Source organism: Lepidothrix coronata, unplaced genomic scaffold, assembly GCF_001604755.1.
Source record: "Lepidothrix coronata isolate B3197 unplaced genomic scaffold, Lepidothrix_coronata-1.0 Scaffold284, whole genome shotgun sequence".
Classification (NCBI taxonomy): domain Eukaryota; kingdom Metazoa; phylum Chordata; class Aves; order Passeriformes; family Pipridae; genus Lepidothrix; species Lepidothrix coronata.
The window spans coordinates 89,546-114,395 of NW_016690464.1; the positions used below are offsets into that span (position 1 = coordinate 89,546).

Here is a 24,850-nt window from a genome sequence, read left to right on the forward strand (position 1 = left end):
ATTCCTGAAAGGTTTCAGCTGTCTCGCACGATTTGGGCAAGGACATCACCCGTTGCTCAACGGGGAAGAAGTTAAGAACTGGCTCATTAGATTTGTCCTGCTTGATCCAAGAGGAAAACAAAACCAGTAAATCCCTCACTGGGTAGCGCTGGTGACAAACACACCCCCCCACCACCCCCCCCAGATCGCACGTCCCTCTGCTTTCTAGAAAGCTGCCTTGGCACTGCCCGCCGCTGCCGCGTGCCCCGAATGACAAACGGGGGGTGGCCGAGCACCCCGAACCAGCCGCGGCTGCTGCGGCCTCGGGTTACGGGGTGTGGGCAAAACCACCCACTGAACACACCACGCTCAGGGCCACGTGACCCCCCCTCCCCAGCCACGCCTGAATTATTTAGAGTATAAAACTAGATTTGCTTTTTGCCGTGCAGATCCTGAATTAATGAAAGCTCAGCTGAAGGGCCACTTCCTCGGGACGAGAGTAAGGAGAAAGCTTCCAGAAGCCTTCCTATTATAGAAGCAATAGGAGCTGGTTCCAAAAATAGTAGAGCAGCATTCCCAGAGCTCTGGAGACATTGTGCCCTGGTTTTGTGAGGCTGAGGTCTCCCTGGATCGCTCCTGTACATGCAAAGATGGGTAGGAATGACTGCAAGGTGCAGAACTGACGTGAAAAGGGAGTTTTAGGACAAACACCAGAGAGAGAAACCCAAACAGCCTATAAGGAAGAGATCAGCTTGAACGCCAACAGAGAGCCAACCCGACCCACTTTAGAGAAAGCCAGTTAAAACCAGCAAGGAGAATCCCACCCTTTTCAAGAACACAGCCTGCTAAAAAAGATCCTGATGATGATCATTATTATTATTACAACAACACTGAGGTGGTAGATTAGGATTGTCAACAATCATTTCATCACCCCGTTTGTCCTGTGCATGTCAGGGATTCCGGTTGGAGAGGAGCACTGGACTTGTTTGGTAGATTTGTTTTTGCTGTGACAGCTCATAAACTGACCAACACATGGGCCTTCCTGACAGCAATTCCTCACGAGTTTACCCGGAATAGTTGGTTAGTGATCCAGCAGCAGGGCATAACGACCCACTCTAATTCCTAAAGTTTCCTTTGCCTGTTTCACGGCAGCTCTTGTAACACAGTGGGGAAAAAAAAAAAACCTCATTTGCAAAACTCCTCTGATTACCAGTGTATCTTTGTTTATCTTTGCATCTCTGTACTCCAGCACAGGACTGGCCTTTTTACTGGCATGTAGTGACAAAGTAAAATGTCACCAGGAAACCAAAAATGTCATACTGGACACTACATAGGCAAGAAGGCCCCCTGTCCCATGGCACAACTCCTTCTTTGCATCTCTCCACAGGGTATGAAGTGGCTTCTAAAATAGAAGAACAAACCTCCACCTGACTTCTAAATATCCAGCAAATAAAAAAATACAGCTCCTTCTTCAGACCTCTGCTAATAAGGAAAACCCCACAGCAGGTGCCTCAAGGTTAAGCACTAAATTCATCAGATTTACAACTCAATTCACTGAATTAAATATGGCTTTAACATTTTTATATGGCTCTAACTGGTTTGGCCCAGCCTTTGGGCTGACAGTTCTCCTTTCAGAGACCACCCCACATCCCCTGATCACAGGGCCAGACCTACACAGTTTAGCAGAATAAGGGATAGTTAATTTTTTTGTTTACTTCTGTGGAATCTTACCCTTTTAACCAAAAGGTTATGTTGTGGATTTCTCTGTCCTATACCACTGTGGGTACCTTCTCAAAGACACAGTCACCAAAAAAAAACCAAAACACAGAAAACAACCCCTCAAAAAACCCCAACCAACCTAAATCCACACATACACACAAAACACTCAAAGCAGAAGGACAGTTTAGTTCACATGGATCAATTCTGCTGATCCACTGCAGCGTTGAGAGGTTACAGTATCCACTAGGCAACCCTAAAGCACCCAAATTTTTCCTAAGGGTCTCCAAAACCAAATTCAACAAACCTTATTTAGCAGAACACACACTAGATTAAATATAACAGTACCAAAAAAAAATGTTTTAGAAGTAATTGTGCCATTAGTTGCAAATATTTGGATATATTGGGTAAGGCCTTGAGCAACCTGGTCTGGTGAGAGATGTCCCTGCACAGGGCAAGAGGGGTTGGGACTGGATGATTTTTAAGGTCCATTCCAACCCCTTAAAATTCTATGATTCTGTGATTTCTGTCTTTCAAAAGGCCCAAGTTTTTCTATCATATTCCTGAATCCACCCTGTTCTCACATACGAGCATTTTCCACAATTTTTTGCACCAATGTCTCNACCCTAAAGCACCCAAATTTTTCCTAAGGGTCTCCAAAACCAAATTCAACAAACCTTATTTAGCAGAACACACACTAGATTAAATATAACAGTACAAAAAAAAAAAAAAAAGGTTTTAGAAGTAATTGTGCCATTAGTTGCAAATATTTGGATATATTGGGTAAGGTCTTGAGCAACCTGGTCTGGTGAGAGATGTCCCTGCACAGGGCAAGGGGGGTTGGGACTGGATGATTTTTAAGGTCCAATCCAACCCCTTAAAATTCTATGATTCTATGATTTCTGTCTTTCGAAAGGCCCAAGTTTTTCTATCATATTCCTGAATCCACCCTGTTCTCACATACGAGCATTTTCCACAATTTTTTGCACCAATGTCTCGTGATTTGTCATAAAATCTCAAATCCTTTCCAATTTTTCTTTAAAGTAGGCCACTGCCGGTGCCCCAATGTCACACCTTCACACAAAACTATCTTTCACTTTGCAAGGATGATGTAAAAAACGCTGAACCCTGAAATTTCAAACTTATAGGTCAGCGGTTTACCAAAAAAAATCTGCTCTGCAAACTTGGGAAAACAGTTATCCCAAGTATACCCAACTTCAGGACACATTTCATGCAAAAAAGAAGCTCAAACTACTTTTCACAGAACATTTTAGAACAAAATGCCTCATTACATCTGATGAGGACAGCAAACTTCTAACAGAAGAGATTCCTTAGGAGCATCTAAAACCAACCTACCCACCCACAAAGAAGACACAGCACCACCCACACCCTCTGAACAAGCTTTGGATTCACTGGGCTTTCCAGATGTATCTGATAAAACAAAAAGCCCCTAAAGAACAGGTTACAGCCTAAGAAAAAAAAAAAAATAAATAATAATTAAAAAAATCACTAATTAGTGGTAGGTTCTACAAGGGCCTCTGCAGGAGGAGGTCAGGGTTGCCCCAGGCCCTTTCCAGGTGGCTCCACCATGACCCACCACAGGACATGGCTGAGCCCATCAGTGAAGCAACTGGTACCACTGGAGAAACTTATTTAGGAAAGGGTGAAAAACACCTGGTAGAGAGAGGACAGGGAAAAACCCCACCAAGGTCAGAGAAGGATAAGGAGGGGGGGCTCCATGGCAGAGCAGGTAATCCCCTGCAGTAAAATGGGAGAGAAAAGATGTTTGTTTCATGTTTATCTTGGGTTTTTACTACTATTTTATTATTTTAACTGTCAATAATTTTTTTTTTGCTCGTTTTTCCGCAACAGTAATCTCCTGAACTTTATCTTGACCTTTTAGCTCTCTTGGCAGTCTTTCCATGCCATCTCTGATTCCAGCCCCTGGAAGGCAATAAATTTCCCTGGACAACCTGTCAGGTGCAGTCACCCACTGGAACCGCTCGCTGCTTCTCCCGGCTGATCCTGTCTGGCATTGTTATCATCAAGTCTTCAGGAGGGGCAGGAATATTCCTCCTTATTTGGAGAGTGACCAGTTTCCAGTCTTCCTCTTTTATTGACTTCTAACTTACTGTGAGACACTGAGCAGATCCCACCTGCATCCCTATGTAGACGGGGGTCCAGTCTCCCGAATCTCCAAGCTCTCTGAGAACATCCTGTTTCACAGAATCACGGAATGGTTTGGGTTGGAAGGGACCTTAAAGACCACTTTGTTCCAACCTTCTGCCATGGGCAGGGAGGGACACCTACGACTATCCCAGGTTGCTCCAAGCCCCATCCAACCTGGCCTGGAACACTTCCAGGGAAAAGGCAGCCACAGCTTCTCTGGGCAACCTGTGCCAGGGCCTCACCACTCTCACAGTAAAGAATTTCTTCCCAAAATCTAATCTAAACCTGCTTCTATCAGTTTAAAAACTTTATCCCTGTCCTGTCACTCTCTACCTATATAAAAAGTCCTTCTCCCTCCTTTTTATAAGCCCCCTTAAGGTACCACAATGAGGTCTCCAAGGACCTTCTCTTCCCCAGCTCTCTCAGCCCATCTCCACAGCAGAGGTGCTCCAGCCCTCTCATCACCTCCATGGCCTCCTCTGGACCTGCTCTAACAGGTCAATGACTTTCTTGTGCTGAGGACCCCAGACCTGGGCACATTGCTCCAGGTGAAGTCTCACAAGGGCAGAGTAGAGGGGGAGAATCACATCCTTCAACGTGCTGACCACTCCTCTTCCGATGCAGCCCAGGACACAGTTAACCCTCTGAGCTGTGAGCACACACTGTTGGCTCATGTCCAGCCTTCCATCCCAAAGAACCCTCAAGTCCTTCTCTGCAGGGCTGCTCTCAATGACTTCTCCTGGTCTGTACCCATGTCTGGCACTGCCCTGACCCAGGTGCAGCACCTTGCACCGGGACTTGTTGAACTTCACGGGGTTCCTCATTCTCACAAACGCTACACAGCCTTCTCACTTCCTCACGGAACTCCTTGACCTGGTGACACAGCTCCTTGAGGACACACCTTCTGCAGAGATGATTCTCAGCCCCAGCTTCCTGGGCAGGCAGCAGCCCCTCTTTACAACCAGAGGCCTGCAGAGCTACATGAGCTGCCATCAGGCCTGGATGGGTGGAACCCTCTGACGTCGCCAGAGCAGCAGCTTCAACAGCCGCTGGGAAGGAGCACCTCTCCAACAGCTCCAGGCCTGCAGCATGAGGGGATACAAGGAGAGGAAAGGAAATGGGACAGCAGGGTGTCACAGCCAGCAAATCAAAGATGGAATCCAATCCAGAGGCAGGAGGAATAACATAGCAATGCTGATGAGACTCACAACAGCACCTGGCGTGACACCGCAATCCGAGCGGACCCCTGGTTATCTGTCCTACAAAACCAGGCACTTCCAGAGCTCATCCAAGCACATACAGATCAGCAGGAACAGGATCAGGGAGGAAACAGGGCAGCAGTGAGTGGAGCTGGGGCCACACAAATGCAGGTGGACAACCCAAAAAAAAAACAAGGGGAAGAAGAAAATTCCCAACAACAAAACGCCTTGCAACCTGGGAAAAAAAAAAAAAAGAAAAAAAAAAAAAAACAAAAAAAAAAAAAAAAAAAAAAAAAAACAAAAAAACCACCCCAAAAAACCAAACAAACAAAAAAAAAAAAAAAAAACAAACAAAAAAACCCCCAAAAAAAAAAAAAAAAAAAAAAAAACCACAAAAAAAAACCTCCAAAAAACCACAAAAAACGACGAACACCCGAAGCACAGGAGTGTGACACACTATGGCCAAACTGCTTAAGATGAAGACACAAAGCAGGCAAGAGGACACGCTACAAATCCTTCCCAGGCAAAGTGTCACCTGGTTTTACACAAATTCTTAAAAGAACAACATACACAGAACATCTGCTGAACTAACTCGGCTACAGATAAGCTCAGGGATTTTTGACTGGTAAACTGCAGTAGAGAGCAAGATTAAACACAGCATCTTTGGGCATGATTTTTTCAAAGGACTTTTTAAAACCTAAGCTAATTTGGAAACCTACCAATTCCATGGATCTTTAAAAATAGAGCCAAAAAAAGATAAAGGATTTTTTTTTTCCATTAATAACTCAGTTACTGAAGTAAAAAATAGTTTGATATTTTAAGAGCTTTATAGTCTATACACCTAGCAACTAACACAATTAAATTTTCAGAAATTCCACGCATAGCACGAATTCCACTGTAATTCATTCTTTGAAGAAAAAAGAAAGGCCCCAAAATAGCACTGAAATTTTAGTAAAGGACAGCTTCCACACACTAAAGTATCTTGTCAACTGTAAGAACTTTTGCTGCAAATCTTTCCTTTTTCGTGTTTCATCTTCAAAATTCAGTTGCACGGACCTACAACAGGACTCCAGAAAATTCTGGTGCAATTCTTTCTGGGTTAATGGCCATTTTGGAAGTACAGACTTTTCTGCAAACAAACAGAAGTTTGTTTCAAAAGATTTTAAACTTTTCAGTGCAAAACACTAGAAAATACAGAATCATGGAATGGTTTGGGTTGGAAGGAACCTTAAAGATCACCTCATTCCAACCCCCTGCCATGGGCAGAGACACTTTCCACTATCCCAGGTTGCTCCAAGGGCTGTCCAACCTGGCCTTGAACACTTCCAGGGATTGGGCAGCCACAGCTTCTCTGGGCAACCTGTGCCAGGGCCTCACCACCCTTATCTTCCCCATATCTAATCTAAATCTCTCCTTTGTTATTTTAAAATTGTTTCCCCCTGTCCTATCACTATCTGCCCACTTAAAAAGTCACTATTCCTCCTTTTTATAAGTCCCCTTTAGGCACTGGAAGGGGCTCTAAGGTCTCTCCAGAGCCTTCTCTTCTCCAGAATGAAATATCCCAGCTCTCCCACTCTGTCTCCAGAGCAGAGGGGCTCCAGCCCTCTGAGAATCTCCATGACCTCCTCTGGATCCACTCTAACAGTCTAAAAACAGCTTTATAATCAAGACAGAAAAGGAAGAAATATAAGCATTGCTGTCTAACCCAGTATTCTGGCTGCTCCCTCCAGTACAATCAATATTCTCTTCTCAGAGAACACAAAAAACCCACCAAACCACTAAGAAGCAAAGCAGAAAATAAGGCACCCACAACTGTGGCTTAAAATGGATGGTTTAAGTGAACCAGCCTCGGAGCTGGGCACTGTCACTGTACTGTGGAAACACTCGGCACGTTTTCCAGCGGAGCAGCTGCTGTGAGCACACCCTGGAGAAGGACATACCCTCACAAATCCGACCGGTCAGCTCCAGAGATCCTACTCACCACGCTGGCTTTCGACAACCAACTCTCTCCCAAAAGCCAGCTGAAGCTTGCTTCGAGCCCAAAAACTAAGTTACCAAAGCAATCACCAAGCTTGATCCCTCAGCGTTTGACGTCTCTCACTAGTTCTCTACGAGTTTGCAGGAAGTAATTTCAAAAGCTCCCTCAAGAAAATAAGTTTCAAGCCGTAGTTTTTCCATTCCGAGCCATCCCTGCACTATTTCATAGCTCTGATAATTGTACCACTGACTAAACTCCAACTGGGAATAGCTGTTTTTATCATCACTATTAAAAACAGTCCCTCACACTGTTAGGAATCTGGAAACTCACTGGAGCTGCATCCCACCCTTCGGCCTCTCAAAACACCACAGAGCAACGAAACTATGTGCTGAAACCAGAGGATCCCTGTGCTGAACAACTCCTGTAATTTCTGGGTAATTAGAACTGCCTCCTAAGCAAACCATGGAGGCTTGGTTATTGATTTTAGAGGGGCAAATGGCACCAGAGCTCTGAAAGTCAAAGTTAATTTATAGTTTTCCATACTGGACTGGGAAAGCTGAGTTACTTTTAGAACTGGAGCAGTGATGTGCATGTTAAAAAGCCTTACATATTCACCTAGGTTTTTTCAAAAGCAAAGAGATCATATGCAGTTTTCCTTTCCTAAAAGCACATTATCTAGATTTTCACACCTTAACCAGAAGAGTGACTGACAGCTCTCAGAGAAGTAGCAAGATGCAGAAAAACAAGAGTTGAAAGAAGAGTGGGTTTAAAAAACAGCTTTTAATTATCTGAAGGTACTGTTGCCAAGTAGACAGCAAAGAAGCTGTGCATCACATACAGATGGGAAAATTCCCCCAGGTTTATTTCACAGTCAATTACAGTGGATTAACCTATTAGGAAGAACAAAATATATATTTTTTTTGTGGATGCAAGTTTCAACAACTTGAAGAATCATTGCCACTGGTACTTTGATACACAGGATCCACAATCTGTTCTATCACACTTCCAGTCATCACAGTACATAAACACACCCTAGAAGCAACCTCTCCCTCTTTTTTAATGCATCTTCTGTCATTATTTCCTTCTCAGGGAACTGCATCCCCTCCCCTCCTGGCTCCCCACTTGGAGTATCATTTCATATATCAGTATTTTTTCTACTGTTGTTAAAGAACAGCAGCAAGCACCTTCAAACTTCTACACACATACACACGTTTGCACACACTCACATATATTATTCAGATCTGTCTCTGCAAGATGCCACTGTGTAAGGTTATTTGTCAAACAGAAAAGCATTGCAGCAGTGAAAAATCAGCTTTCCAGGATCCCTGTGCTAAATCCTGGGTGTGCCTACTTTTGTTTGGTATCAAGTTCCTTCTGCTGGCTCTGCTGCAAGAGCAAACTACAGGGATAGTTAAGTTTTTCCCCACCTCCAAAAACATCTGTTCCTTTTCTAAGTTCTCCAGACTTCCTTCCCCTTGACCGTATCACAAAGGCTCTCTTTTTTAGCAAGGCTACCTTCTTGATAGTCCATCACCATTATCTTCTTGTTCTGCAGAGCAGCTTGAATCACTGGATCTTGCAGAGCTTCCAGTCCTTTCAGCTCAAGGCCAGGATCTCAATTCAAGCATCCTGATTTACAGACAGGGTTGTTAAACTCCTTCCCTGCCTCTTATTTAACACTCCACGGCTTCCTGTCCTGGGAGGCAACCAAACTGCCACAAGAAGTGCCAGCTTCTGTTCAACACCCACAACTCCTGCGACACTGAACATTTAAAACAATTACGTTACTCCCAAACCTTGCACTGCAACAGCTTTTACTCCACAAAAGTGCAGAGATGAGCAAAAATTACTTCAGCACGAAGGAGCCTGAGCCGGTTCTTTGCTGAACCTCACAGCACTCCGAGTTAACATTCCGGCTTGGCACGACCCGCCATCCGCTCGAACACACAGCGCAGTGTCACCCCTCAAAACCCCGCTGTTCAACCTAAAGGCACTTTCTCTCTCTCTTTATTTTTTTTTTTTTTCGATTTTAAGGGTGCGTCAGCTGCTAACTGAAACAGTGGGAATGCTCCATTTAGCACACACACACTTGTTAAACTGCTCACAGCATGCAAATAAAATACCGCATTGTGCAAAAGTCATTCAGAGCCTCCCCATCCGTAGATATGAGCGGTGGAACCGCGGCCAGGAAAGAGAAACTTGGAACAACGCGCAAATATTTCAGTCCCTTATTCCCAACGTTCACATCCCAGGCTGGAGCCCACAGCCCTGTCATGCTGAGGGGTGACCATGTCGAGAGTCCCCTCCATGCAACGGGTGGGAAAACAACCATTATCTGTCTTGCCCCGGGACTGCACCCTTTTATTTGTAGTTATTACTGCAAACTGCCTTTTTTTCCAGACAATGGTTGTGTTATTATAGGTACCTTCATGCCGTGCCAAAGCACATACACACAGCAATTCAGAACAATCAGCCTTGTTTTCATGGGAGCAAAGGTTGCAGCCAAATGAAATGGGTGGAGATCACATTAAACAATCTTGGAATCTGCTAATAGGATATAGGAAAATGTGACCATAATGCAGATGCGGAGTTCCCCTTTCACCTTCCAATGTTATGGATGAAATAAAAGCTTTGGAAAACCAATTAAACTGTTTGAACAACATTAAGCAAGTTGAAGTGCTCTCAGGGTTCTTACAAGACCACTGAGAAGTTCTTTAAAATTAAAACAAAGAAATGCCCTTTCAAAGCTCTGAAACCAGGGAGCCTTTCCCCACCCCAGAACACCACCTGCTTTAAAGATATGGGACACCTGCAAGTCATCTCCTTCTCCAAGGTAAAGAAAAGCTCACCAAGACAACTGTTCCTGTCTTAAAGACATGATCAGCACCTTCTTTAAGCGGGGAGTTTTCGTACTGAGGCACCTTGCTTGGTCAGCTGTAACCTGCATTCCCCTTGTTTGCTTTTGAGATGTGCATTAGTCAGCTTTCTCCTCCACAAATCTGATTGTGCCTCTGCATGATCGTACACTGAAGTCATGTCCTTGAGCGTGTGACATCAGTCTGTTGCCATGGCAATGTACAGGGCAGTCCAAAATTCAGTATTATGGCATCACTGCGGGATCAGACAGCGGAACAAGCCAACGCCTCAGAGCTGGTTAATGCAGCACGAACAGCCAAGACATTTCAATCTGAATGTTAAAGTGTAACTGCACTGTATCACAATATTCCTTATAAATATGGCTGGAAGCCTCAAGAAAGACGATCCAGAAGGTCACTGAAGACAAACAGAGCCATCATGCATCACTAAAGAAGGGCAATATGTTTCCAAGGATGGCCACCAAGTATGAAGAAAGCTTAGTTCAGCTCTCTGAATAGAAACCACCATCTGTTCCTAAGGCAACACCAGACCTGCCTAAAGAGATCGTTCACAGGGAAACAGGGATGGCCCCCCGGCACCCTTGGGCCAAGGGCTGGGTTGCACAGTTTTTCTGGAAATCAGAGACTGGAGCATCACAGCCCTGTCAGCCCTTTCCAAGAGAAAGCATTACATAAGACACAGTTCTTCCATTTCGAGCTGTGAAGCAAAGATCATCATTAACCCAACCTGTAACAAAGCCATGTAGTTAAAAAAGGGTGGTACCTTCCAAGAGTTGTTATTCCATGTAGGGTTAGACATTACAGTTCTGTAGGTTCCTTGCACACTCACGAGAATGGCATTTCTGAAGAGCAAAAGGGAAGGAAAAAGGAAATTAGTGACACAGTAACAGTGTTACAACCACCAACCAGCTCTTAAGACACAAAAGATCAATTTGCCCAGAGCAAAAGGGCCCATGGGAACAGGCACCCCTGCACTGCTGACGTGGAGCACCACCAATTCAAGGTCTTCAGTGCTGGCTGATCGAGTACACCCCAAAAAGAGTCCACCAACTACAGGTGGCTGGGCAGAAGGCACTTTGGCACCCTGGGAGCCCAGGGTGCAGGGATAGCAAAGAGGAGGAACACAAAGCTCCCAGTAGCCAGGCTGGACCCCTTTCTTTACCTGTTCCCATCAAACAACACATGTTTAGGGGTTCCCAGTCGCTGCTCTAAACACCCAAATTCCTCAAGACCCTTGAGTGCCACTGCTTCTGCACGTCAGCTTCTGTGTAAACCAGCCCCTCCCCGCACGCTTGACTGGTTTCATTTCGCCTCCTTCCGCTTTCCCTTATTAATCCACGTGTCTCCCATAACTCACTCAGCACCTCCCTCTGCAAAGCTGACCTCCATCCTCCCCATAACCCCGGACGCACCCACAATTTCTTCACGCTGCCATTAACGAGGCACATTTCACGTTCTCCGCACGGATGTAACCCTCACCCTCTCCTAACCCCTCCACCCATGTCCCTGGCTGTAATTACCCCATGCCTCGTTATCTAATACCCAACACAAGCCTTGGGGCTGGGAACCGTTGTTTATTTGGCTCTGCAACGTCACACACCCCGGTGGCGTTGTATAAATAAATTCCACAACCTGTTTGAGCCTGAGCTTGATTCAGACCTGAATTATCCCAGTTTCTAAGTGACTGCTGCAAATACCTTCACTTGCTGCTTTAGCAACACCAGCTTACACAACCAGCCACCACAGGCAGCTCCAGTGCCACTCACCACGGCAGCCAATTGCTCCCACGGACCACAACTGCACAAAAAACACCTTAAATCCCTCTACTTTTAAATACAAGTTGCAGATTACAAAGGGAAGAGGCAGGCAGAGGCATACTGCCCTCAGCAATGTGCCTGTCACCTGAAGGACAAGCTCCACGGGCCAGTGTCACCTCTCAGCCACCAAAGCATCCAGGCTTTGCCCCAGTCTCAGCCCTTACACCCAGCAGGTTACCCTGTCACGAGCCTGAAGTACCACTAAGGACGAGATTCTGGAAGCAGCTTTACGCCAAACGGATTTCAGAGCGAAATAAAGCCAGCAGGCTTCATCTCCATGGAGCTCCTGCAACACAACATAGGCTGAGCAAGTTACTCAGGGCAGAGGTCTTCCTTATTAACTACCTAGTAAATTCAGATTAAAGTCGGACAGCTTTTCCCCCTCCCTCACATAAAAAGCAGATGCTATCCAGCCCCGAGGAATCAATCCAGCTCCTGCAATAAGGAAAACCTGCTCGCAGCCACATGACACCACACACAATCCAGAAGACTGTGGCCCTTCAGATACTCATTAAACTTTTTTCCCCTAGAAAAGTCTCCAGCAAAGGATAATTTGCCTTCAATTCATTTTCTACAGTCAGGATGGATGGTAACTAAGTACTGGATATGGAAGCACATGAGAAGTCCCAGGGCAGCCATCCCAGCTCATGAACACATCAGTGCAAAAACCTGTGGACAGTCACCACCTACTGCCCCAGTCACGTGTGCCGGTTCCAGCATCCATGTGATGCTTCAGAGGGGCAATCAAAGCCCTGAGCCAAACACAGGGAGGAGAGGAAGGAAGCACCAAGACACAACACAACCATTAAGAGGTAAACAGAGGCCTGAGAAGAGCCAAGGCTGGGTGGCTGCTGTGGAAGCTCAGTTAACACACTTCAAGACAAGGAGCGGAGAATAAGTCAACTCACCCTCCCCAAATGGTCACAAGAGCCTTGTCAACTTGCACAGACTGAAGACCAGTTCCAAAAAAACACTAAGCACGGCGTTGGGAAGGCAAATGGACCGTTTTGAGAACGTAGGATTAGCTTTTTTACTGGAGAAGGGGAACACAACAGCAGCACACGCAACAACTAACACTGTGGGTTTGAGACACCTGTGAGAGACATCATTTTATGAGCCAGCAGTTCAGGTCAACACAAAAGATGCCAAAATCTTGCTGTACGTGATGGTGTTTACAGGTGGAGGAGCTCTGCCCTCTCATAGGAAGGAGCTGTGCTTTGCAGACCCTTCCTGACTACCCAGCTGAACCTTCTGTCCACAGGCAAGTCCCTTTCCATCTACACTACCCTCGGAGCAGGTTGGCCAACACAAAAGTTATCATATCACAGCCCATCTTCTGGCTTCTTTTCCCTACAGAGGCAAGGCCCCCAATCTCTTTTAAAAAGGCAGTGTGGTACTCCCACACCAGACTCATATCCTACAATATTCTCTCAAGGAAACTGTGGCAAAGATCACTCTGGGTTGATCTCCACAACAGGCTGAGGGTCAGGGAGCCCTGCTGCCAGATAACACTCCAGGCTTAAACATGGTTTTTATTTGGGCAATACCCAACCCAGCCTGCCAGCCTCCTGTCCCTGCAACATCAGTGGCTAAAAAGGGATGCAGGGATCTGATCAGCTACAGATTTCCACAGAATCCCAGAATGGTTTAAGTTGGAAGGGACCACAGTGGGTCATCTGGTTCAGCCTTCCTGCCCAAGCAGGATCATCTCAGAGCACATGGCACAGGATTGTGTCCAGAGGGTTCTGAAATACCTCCAGTAAGGGAAACTCCACAGCCTCTCTGGGCAATCTGTTCCAGTGTGTGGTCACTTACACAGCACAGGAAAGAAGTATTTTCCCCCTATACAAATAAATAAATACCTCCCTTAAAAAAAGGTGATGCAGTTCATGTCATTAAAAAAAGCCACACTGTTTTTATCAAAGCCTGGACCCACTCCAGTACATGATGAGCAGGTCCCTTTGCAAAGCACATTTGGGCCTTTCCCTCTGAAAGCCACCTTAAAAATATAAGACCCAACTAAGTGGGCCTCATACTCCTTAATCCTTTGAAATTCACCATCACTTCACCTTATTTATTCCAAGAGCTTAATGCTGCAGCTGGACCTACATGATCAACCCTATCAGCCAAGTTACGACCAACACAACCAAGCCCAAACTTACAAAAACTATTAACTTGTAACAAGTGTTATCACATTTTCTCTCCCAAAACATTTAACCTGCTAACAAGTATCTGTCTCAGCGTGTTACCATCCTCCCATTGTCCTGATCTGAGTTAGCAGGCTTACACTAAAACACAGCAAGAGCCAAGAGCACTCATCCAAGCAGAGCCTGCAAGAACAGACCCCCTTTGGGGCAGCGACAGTTGAGGTCGATTTAATGTGAAAACAAACTACTTTTCCATTCAAGTCCAAAGCAGAGACAAAGAATTTTATGTGGCTCAGATTGCACAGTCAGCTGTCTTTTTAGGAACAGATTGGATTTAACAGTTCTATGGCAGTCCAGAAAAAAAAAAAAAAATGAGCCTGACAGAAGTTTATGGTTTGGCCAGTAGTGCACTGTGCAAAATCCAGGCACTTGTCTGCAGTGCTCTCATGGCCTTCAGCCGGTACCTCAAAGTCATCATCATCAACATCAGTTCCAAGAAGGTATTTTGAGAGACGCTGGAACAGGTTGCCCAGAGAAGCTGTGGCTGCCTCATCCCTGGAAGTGTTCCAGGCCAGGCTGGACAGGGCTTGGAGCAACCTGGGGTAGTGGAAGGTGTCCCTGCCCGTGGCAGGGGGTTGGAACAAGATGAGCTTTAAGGTCCCTTCCAACCCAAACCATTCAGGATGTTGTGATTTTTCAGGATTCAGCCTGATGCACAAATGCATTTTTATCTCATTTCAAAGAAAGACAAAATTCCTCTCTGAAGCTCTGCCCAATCATTCTCTCTCACATCACACAGATTGCATTTAACACCATTTCTACACTGGAGAACCGAAATGACACCATTTGTCAATGAGACCACTCTCACCATAGGGACCCATATTCTGAAGCAGCAGAGATGGGCTCAGGCTCTTCAGCTTGACTATTCTGGGGCCTAATGCAGACAGAGAAACTAATATTAGCATGTATTGCTATGGAAAGGAATATAATCCAAACCTTCACTGGTTTATATCTAAACCCTTGGAGACATCCAACGTCAATCCTTTACAAATCTTCACCTGGTAAACACTTGGAGAGCCTTCAGCTGAAGCTGCCAGGTAAGGGAATGCAGTATTTGGGGATATTTTTGCTACATACACTGGGGACATACCTCTGACACACACAAAGCCCAGAGAAGCTTCATGACAGCTGCAAAAACAACTTTGTCCTGGCTAACATTCACATAATGAAATTACAGCTTCACTCCAGGGAAAAAGGAAAAAGCACTTAAGTTTTGTTTAGATTGAAGTGCTTCGAGCCACACCACTTATCTGCTATCAGAGCAGATTGCAGGGCTGCTCCAATGATTATTCTGTAATGAAGTAACTGGAATTGGAAGGTATGCAATTAGCCCTATCTCCTCCTCTGCCATCCCCCCAACAAGAAAAAAACCAGCACAGACGTTATCACCTCTTCCTCTAGCTCTGCTACCCTCATTTAAAATACCCACAAAGCAAAGTAGGGCTGTCACAAGCTGCTAACAAGCCTGTCTTGGCCCTGACTGGCAGCAAAGGTGATATCATCAGCATCTCCCCAGGAGAAAGTTACTGGGTTACCTAATGGGATGCTTTCTCAGGTACCCCCACACACATTTATATTAAGCTTAACATGCCTGCATTTAGCTATTTCAGTAAAAGCAAACCACTTTTGAGATGGAAAAAAAAAGGCACTGCTGTACCTACCAGCTTTAAGTTAAAGCATCTCTCATTAATCCTCCTGGGCATGATCACTGGGAAGTGAATACATTAAACTTAGGACACAGGTATTGCTTGCTGGCACTCTGGATAGGTTTACTGACTCCAGCCTGGCTCATTTTACCTGGGTCATTTACCCTCCCTTCCCTTAAAGAGCTGTGTTTTATGTTTGTGAAGTGGTATATGCAGCTTTTCCACAACTGCAGCTAATAGCTGGAAGAGGCAGAAAGGCCCCAGACACCCCACAGCCAAATGGCAACTCACAGTAAATCCCTGATTCCAAACTGTAATTCTGATAAAATACATGTTGGCATTTATTCAGGCTCCAAAGCTCACTCATCTCATCTCCTCTCCTCCACCCCAGCAATACCCGTTGGGGTCTAATTAAAGACATGGCTTCTCCCAACAGCCTCTGCCTCATGTATATCCCAGAGAAGTTTCTCTATTTGTGACCCAAGGGAGAGCTGGAGGGACAAGGGAGATTCCCCCAGACCTTAAAAAAAAAAAAAAATATACAAAAATATTTAAAAAAAACCCCAACACTATTAATGCAACAATGAACTTGTTCTATATAGGTCCACTACTGATGCAACAATTTTACACTCAGATTAAGTTCCTTGACTTTTTTCCAAGCTACGTTCTTTCCAATTTCTTAAAAACATTTTCCCAAAGACAATGGGCCATCCCTGCAGGATGCACTGGTGCCTTCACTTCCTTGGATTCAGTCAGGCCAGGGATGAAGCTGTTAACACCTCACAAAATCCATACACAACCCTTTCCTTGCTGGATACATCTACAGATCCAAAAGAAGAAAAAGAGCTTAAAAAAAATCCCTTTTAAGGCAAGTAGAGTGTGCAGAGACATTTGCTACAAAGGTATGTAAACTGCTACTATTTATCCCACAATTTATCCCATGGCCTCCAGCTGGCACATCCCTGGACAGCATTTTAACAGCCCCATAAGCAGTTAAAGCTGAACAAAGCAATCATCAGGAAAACTGGTTTAGTCCACTGCTGGTGGCATCCCATGCCCTATCCATGGAGGAAGCATGACTCAAACTGCTCTGAGCTCCCATCCACAGCACAGGTTGAATTCCCAGTAACTTCTACCAAAGCCACATCTCCAACTGCTTCTGCTGCGAGACCAATTCGAAGCAAGTCATTTTACATTTTAATACGACTACATCTGCGGCCCTAAAAAAATCCACAAGCATTTTAAGAAAAAGACAGGGATTTTTTTTTTTTCCCTTAACACCACGGAAGATGGATTCACTGCTACCAGTAATCCTCCCACAGCCCCAGTTTCAGAAGCAGCAGCAGATTTACTTAGATTTCAGACGCATAAACAAGCGCGCTCTGCATCACTTCATTCATGTGTTTATTAAGATAAAGTTACCTCATTAAAAAAAAAAAACAATGGTAGAGTGTCATCCTCCTCTAGAGAGGAAATTAAATGAAAAAATGCGAGGAACTCACAGTCTGACCCACAGCTGATGGCAGGTTCTGGTGCCCTGATGGTTAAATCAAGGTGTATAAACCCACTTCCAGGGACAGGTTTTCCTTAAGGGTTTGGTTTGGGGTTGGGGTTTTTTTTCAGAATTCCCTTACCAAATCCCTGACACTTGTCTCAAGCTACCAGGCCTTCCATATATGTTTACAGGGAGCTTCTCTCCACCTCAGAAGTCAGGACAGGAGGAAGGACAAAACCTCTGCAGACAAAAACATTAAGAGGCCCAAGGCAAGAGCAAAGGCTTCACGATGGAAAGGATTTTTACTCTTTGCAATGAAGGCAAAGTTCAGCACAAAGACCTCAATGAAGAGCTTTATAAATCAAAAGAGAGCTGGGATGCCTCTGGAAGCACATGAATCAGTGAACATAAACCCCAATTCAACACCAGCCTCTATCACTGATACGCAAGTCCTGCTTGAACCCAGGATCCAAACTTTTTTTTAAAATATAGCCTCTAGTGTGAGTGTGACACACTGCAAAAAGCCAGACCACAGGCACAAGCCACGAGTTAGTCTTTGAAGTTTAGATACACCAGAAAATTATTTCACCTACCCAGATGCAGAGGGATAGCTGCTGCCTTTGATGCTACAAGAAATTTTGGTCTTACACTGCCCAAGGACTTCAAATTGCTTGCTGGGCTTGCAGCGTGGCAACACCCAAGCCTACACATACACACGAGCCTAATTATGCCTGGTCTAGACTTGGGGGGAGGAAAAGAAAAAAAGAGAGAGAAGAAATATTTTCACTGATGTTAGCACGCAAAGAAAATAATAGCACATACAAAGAAATCTCCAGAGTGACTTATGAAGAAGATTTTATGCCTGGCTCTCTGCCAATTACAGAGGAATTAAAGAGTCTAGCAATATAACCCCGCTCATCCCGAGCTAAAAAACTGCATTTTTAAGTGATCAACAGAGTAAGAGGGAGGAGGAAAGAGGGACAAAGACTCGGGACTGCAACTGCACAGAGCAACATAGGAAGTTCCTGGTGGTACCGAGACAGAAATTGGGCACGAATAGTTCAGATTTTAAAATTAATCCAGTCTATTGCATCCAAAAGAAAATCAGGACATAACAGCTGATTCCAAATAACAGCACTCCAATAAAGCAGACAGTATTTTTTTACTACAATATTCCAACTGCTTCAATATTTTACAGATTATTCTGACTGCCAACCAGCAAAATCAGTGAAGGTGGAGGTCACAAAAACAAAAGCAAATCAAGTGGAAAAGGCATGACTAGATATCTTAGGAAGCTGAAAATGTGTCAAAACCCAGCCTTTCATGAGAAAGAACATTTAGTAGCTATCTGCAGTGATGAATTTACATCCAAACTCTTTGGAGCTTAAAAATTCACATCATGAGACCAGCTTTTAGTGGAATTAGGACCAGACTTGACATGCCCCAGTTTCCCCAAGGTTACTTTTTGAAATGCAGCTACACTTAAAATATTTCCAGTGCTCTTCTCACACTGCAGAAGAGCGAGCAAAGCCTACCTTCTAATTTTACTGTTTGAGGGTTTTTTTATAAGAATTTAACTTCAGCACTTTTTTATTTGAATGACAAAAGGAATTTTGCAGTAGACTGCAGGTTGAAAGTTACTGGAAATGGCAGCGAGACACTGTTATTTATATAAAGTCACTGCAAGGAGAAAACAGTTACTGAAGCTTTCTAAATCAAACTTTGTAAAACACCAAAATCACAGAATGAACCAGAAGCAGCTCGGGAGTTGCTAGGGATGTTTCAAGTTAATAAAATTCTAAATTAAATGGCTGCCGCTTAGGTTTGCCAAAAAATTATGCAAATTTCCAAAGTTCATACATAGTAATTAGCACAGCAAAAAGTAGGTCCCAAATAAGTGATGAAGTTAGCCCCGCTCTTATTTTTCCAGCAGATGGAATTAGCTATGTGTGAAGCTATTTTTTTTTTTTTTTGCAATTGGAGATTAAACATATTATCCTGAATATCAATTCTGCAAGTACAGCATGTTGGATACACACACTCATGGAAGCAGGAACATGCAAAAGGCAGTCTGAATCCTTCTCTTCCATCATTCTAAACAGGACACTGAAGAGGCTGGGAGGGGGGAGGGTTTACATATTTAAGATTTCATTTTTCAAACTGATTGCTGACAATTTAGTTGAGACAAGTTGTCTCAAAGTACATTTAGAGTTAATAGTCCAAACAGGTTTTTCCATAGAAAAATGTCTGCCCCGACTAAAAATACGTCCTCTTGATGTGCTAATTGACAGATCACAAAAAGCCATCCAAACTGCAAGTTGAAACAACACATGTAAACAGAAAGTCTCCCGGTTTTGCCCATTACTGCTCCAAAACCTGGTTCACAGGCACATCCATCCTACATTGGATATCATATACTGTAACATAAATTCACCTTTTCCATTCCTGTTACTGATTTGCCACTTCACACTTAAGAGACACGACCTCCTCCTCAGCTCTGCAGTTCTCCAGCAATGGCTGAGCCTCACGTGTGCCCTTGACCAAAATACTCCACCTGTGTTCCACATTCCGAATTTAGTTTCTCTTAAGAAGTGAAAACAAGCTGCAAGTCTTGCTACACGAACGTTACTTTCGGGCAGCCCAGCAAAGACCTCTGGAATCCGTGTGTGCTACAAAAAGAACCCAAATCTCACATAATTGAAGGAACATGGGGAGGGGAAAGCAAAGTTTAACTCTAATTTAAAAGTCAAGTAAGTGACACGTTGGATTGAATGCTATTAACCAAAACTGCAAGTTAAAGGTAGATGTACCGAGAGCAGTAGAAACTCTGCCCGCAACAAAATGAGAATTCTCTTACAAAAATACTTCTGTGGCCAAATGAAACACTGAGTTTAAGTAAGAAAGCAAGCACTTACACCTATCGTGCTCTCCCCCTCTTCCTTCTCAACTAGGGAGTCTGATTTATCTCAAAGCAATCAAAAGAAAATACTTTGATTTTTAAAGTCAGGAAAGCTGCAGAAATGAAAGCCCTGCCTGGCATGAACAAATGATATTTCTGAAATCAAAAGAAGATTTTTCCAAGTTAGGGGAAGGGCGAAAACAGCCCTGAATAACTTACTTTGCATAGCCCAGTTCCTGCCAAAACAGTTCTGAAATCCCATGGTAGTTCAGATAATTTCCATTCTTAGACAAAAAAAAAAAAAAAAAAGGCTAGATTGAACATTAGCAACATTAATTGTGTGATATGACCTGAATGATGCAAGAACAAGTAGTTAAGTGAACCACAGCATCTGCTGAATTTTTAATCACTAGTTGTTTTGCTGCAAGGCAGAAGAACACTGTATATTAGCTTCCAAGCGCTGCACAGAATGGCACATTAGGACAGCAGGATTTAAACTGGCAGGAATTCTGCCTCCCTGCTACCTAAATGCCATCACTTCGCTGTGAACTGCAGACAGAGCAGCTTCTAAAGCGGGATTATTTTTTAATCACATGGGGGGGGGAGGGAAAAGCAGTGTTTTCTGCACCCCAAGATGCCGGTCGGCCATTTCTGAATAATATATTTAATTTTTTTAAAAGCTGACATTTTCTTAACAGCCATCTATGCGTCCCTACGTAGGGTATTTTTACTTTCCAAACAGCTTTAAGTAGTCATGTGGCTGCCCAGCAGCAACTTGCTGCCAAAGAGGTAGCTGAACCTCCAGTGTGTAGGAAGGTGATCTATGTAAACATTCCCATTAGCTCTGTACTGCACCAGGAGGAGCAACTGCAACATGTTTAGGCACACCTGAGCTATATTTAATCCATCTTCCTCTGACATCCATTGCAATGACGCTGCAGACGCCCAAATTTGGACAGCCAGGTCATGGTACCATTGATGAGAGTCAACAAGCCCATCCTATACCCACACCAGCCAGTCCTGCTGTGATTTCTCTGTGTCTGACACCCAAAATAGCCAGATTAAACCAACCACCATGCCTACAGTGGTAAATACAGCTCCAGCTATGCTCTAGGCATGAAACTGCAACAGCAGGATTAGCAAGTGATACAGCAGATATCCCCCTTCCACAACAAAGACAAAAAGAGAAAAGTTATTTGGGGGATAAACACTAATTCCACAACTACAATGCAAATTCCAAACAAATCCCACAATTACAGCCAGGATCTGCACTAGGGGCAACGATCCTGATTCAAATTTTAGGGGTCAAAAAGAGGACATTTTAAGAAAAGGACAACATTCGTACATTAAAAAGTCTGTCACACTGACTTTAATAGAATCTATGTTTAATCAGTTAATAGAATCAAAACAGCTTAGAAAACAAAACCAGCAAAATATGCTACAAATAAAAACGGAGCAGCCACACATACCAAAGCAGCATTCCTGTGCCCCCCTTCCTAGAGAGCTTACAGAGCCAGGAAGAGGATCTCTAACCAACAACTTTCACTAAACCAAGGTCTCCTTCAAAAGCTTAAATGTATAGGAACACCCAGTGATACATCTGATGACCAAATAACCCACAAGAGCCAAAAATCCCAGCATACAAGGGCAAGAGAGATGCTTCCCAAGATACATTATCTTTAATGACAGGCTTAGGATCAGTCCTACATTTTCCTTGCAGGCTCAACTATTCAGGTACAAGAAAAGCTGCTCTCTTCTCTGAAGCCAGGTATCAAACCTGCAACAGGAATATTAAAATATGCCATGTCTGCTGGGAATACAGCCACCAGTGTGTGAGGATTATACCAAAATGCTTGTTTGGCTGTGCTACAGGGCAGTGAGAAGCGAAAATAACACGTTATGATGAATGTGTTGACACCTGGAACCTCAGGGTCAGTTATTACCTCGGTAGTATCGTGCATACACTACACAGTATTCAACTTCACATCACCAGAAACTTAACTTGGCACCTCCATACCCCAAAACCACAGTCCTTCCTGGAAGGGGAACTACAGGCCAGCCTCTGTGAACACCCACAGCATGCTACAAAACGAGCTTCCAAACTGAAGAGACACAGAAAGTCGTTTTATACCCTGTAAGACACTTAGTTGCAGCTCAGCACTTGACAAGCCACTCACAATTCCTCACGACCCCTCTCTAAACGGAGAAAAGGTTTTAAAGAGCATTTAGTGCAAGTGAAACATCCCCAGCTTTCACCTCAGCCTCTGCTTGTTCTCCAATTAAATACAACAGAGACAACTTAGTCATACAGAGCACGCAGGATGGTTTTAAGACAGTGGTATTAAATCAAATCCCACAACTTTTCACACCTATTAAAATGTTACTTTGTCATTAGCAGGGGAGATTTTGATAAGCGCGATGCAATTAACAGACACTGCCTTTGTTGCCAGGCTGCTCGTGATGAAGCCCAGGCTCCCTGACATTCCATTTCTTCCCCTCCAAAGCCCTGTGCTATGGCAAATTTATGGGTTTTAGCGTGTAAGAGGAGAATTGGGCATGTTACCTTCAAAATCAGTCAATAAGGCTCTTTCACTCAGGCCCGGGGAAGGCGGGTGGCTGCTGGAAAGCAAGACAAGGCTCTCCCTTCCCCCTCCCCTCAGGACCCAAAAACGCTGCGTTCAAAACACTCCCATCCCCTGCAGCAAGGGATTAGCCATTTATTAAAAAAGGAATCAAAACACTGTAAAAGGCTTCCAGTTAAGATTTCAAGGAAAAAAAAAAAAAAAGAAAGAAAAAAACCAAAACCCCAACGCAACACCCATGGAACCAGATTCCCATTAGGAATTCTTCTGAACACCGAAGAACGAGCAGCTCAAGCCTGAGCAGGATGTCATTTGTCCGGACAACGCTGATCAAATGGCGCAAAAGGAGGACAGAACTAGATTAATTTTTTTTTCAGTCAGTCATTTTGCTGCCTCCACGTTGAGCAGTAACAACGTTCACAACCTACAGGCATTTACTGGTTTAGACTTTGGACTTTCGAAACCACTGCCTACCTCCACGCTTGGCTTTTAGGGTTTTTTTTTTTTTGGCTCTTCTCTAGGGGTGACAGACAATTATAATGGTCAATTATGTAAAACCCTTCATCCGAGAAAACACGAAGCACTATGCAAACACTCATTAGGACTCGCGACCCGAGTCTGCGCCGCACGTTCCCGGGTCCCACAGCCACCCTGGATATCCCCAAAACTGGATTCCCAGCGCTGTGGCACGGCCAGGACAGCGCTCAGCAGGGCAGGGTCAACCACCGGAGTACTCACACAGCCTCGCAGGCGGGTTTTGCAGCCCAGGCTGCCAGAGTTGAGCTCTACAGCCCCATCCAAGCCGGTTATTTAAAAGCAGAGCAGGGACGTACGCGGCTGTTGGGCGTTGTACGAAGCACCTCGCAGGACAAGCCTTAGATCCACTTCTCCGGCTGATACAAGGAGATTTCTCCAACTGGAAGCGGCACTGCGCGAGCCAATAACCTCGGTTTACTGAAGAAATTAAAAGCTACACTGTTTCGAGTAAGGCCTTGGAGGAAGTAATTCCGAGAAGAAATCACTTCCACTGCAATTGTACTTTTAACCTTTCCTTAGGTTCTTACGCCACCCCCCACGTGAACACGTTATTCTAACGTTATCACAACATCTAATAGCGATTAAAGCTGTCTCTTTTGGATCGCTGTTTATGTTTACCGAGTCCACAACCCCTCCCTGCGAAGGGCTTGATCGATGCCTGAAACACGGGGGGGGGGGGGAAGCCGTGCGGTAAAAAAAAAAAACCAGGACCAGGAAGTGACCGCAACTCGGTTGAGCAAAATCTGGGGGGGGGAGAGGAGAAATAAGTGCAGGGGAAGGGAAGGGGGCGTTTTAAAAAGCAGGTCCGCGAGAAGGCAGCGGGGCTGTGTCCCCACGGCCACGCGTGGGGCGGTCGCGTTACGCAACCGCGGGGGGGACGGGGATGCCCCGAGCCCCGCACGGTGACCCGGCGGTGCCGAGGGGGGGGACGGGGCCGCTCCCGGGCCGGGAGAGCAGCGGGAGTGCTGCCAGGGCAGGGCAGGGCAGGGAGCGCGATAAAACCCCCCCCCGGGGAGAGGCGGTCGCCGGGGGGGAGCGTTAAAACGACCGGGTAAAATAACGCGGAGCGGAGCGCGGGGGGCGCGGAGCCCTCGGCGCGGCCCCGTCCTGCGGGCGGGCAGCGGCCCCGCCGCCGCCATGGCCGGCGGAGCGCGGGCGGGCCCCGCTGGCCGCTCGGCCGCCCACCTGCCCCGCACCGGGTCGGACCCGGCGCCCACCCACCCACCGCCGCCGCCGCGCCCGCGGGAGCCTACCCGGAGCGGGGCCGGAGCACGGGGCGCCGCGGAGCCGCCAGGCTCGGCTGGGCTCGGCTCGGCTCGGCCGGATCCCCCCTGCGCCCCGGCGGCGGCGGGAGGAGCCGCGGCGGCCGCGCCAATCCGGGGCGGAGCGGGGCGGGACGCGGAGCCGGCGGGGAGGGACGCGGGGCCGCCCCCGCGCCGCGCCAGGCACCGGCCGCCCCGCCGCGCCAGGCACCGGGGGCTCGGCTCGGGGCGCCGCCCGTTCCTCGGGACTCGAGCCCCCCCCGTGTCACCCCGCAACCCCCGCTGCTCGCCCCGGTGTGCCCGGGTTCGGAGCGCCCTGCCCGGGCTTGGCGACCAACGTGGCACTGGGAGCCGCGGGGGTGCTGGTTCTCGGCCCGCTCGGTGGCACCGGCAGGTTAACGTGGTGGTAACAGGCTAAAAACCTACACGGTCCTCTGCGGGAGACCAAAAACTCGTTGGAGAGAGCTCCTGGCTTTGAAATCTGCTGA

At 45.8% G+C, this 24,850-nt stretch overlaps 1 protein-coding gene across 8 annotated transcripts in view; it reads right to left on the reverse strand.

Moving 5' to 3' along the window:
• FBXO34 (F-box protein 34) overlaps positions 1–24,850 on the reverse strand; it is a 41,893-nt gene that overhangs the window by 16,633 nt on the left and 410 nt on the right. For 2 of the 8 annotated variants that reach the window (XM_017836799.1, XM_017836803.1), the window contains exons 1-2: positions 24,354–24,442; positions 10,681–10,759 (exon numbers count right to left, since the gene is read on the reverse strand). The exons of 1 other annotated variant lie outside the window; for it this stretch is intronic. The gene's annotated coding sequence lies outside the window, so the exon portion shown is untranslated. Of the gene's footprint in view, positions 1–9,890; positions 10,623–10,680; positions 10,760–23,301; positions 23,688–23,718; positions 23,738–24,353; positions 24,443–24,850 lie in introns of those variants that run through there. 5 more of the 8 variants (XM_017836798.1, XM_017836801.1, XM_017836802.1 and 2 more) reach the window with 4 other exon arrangements.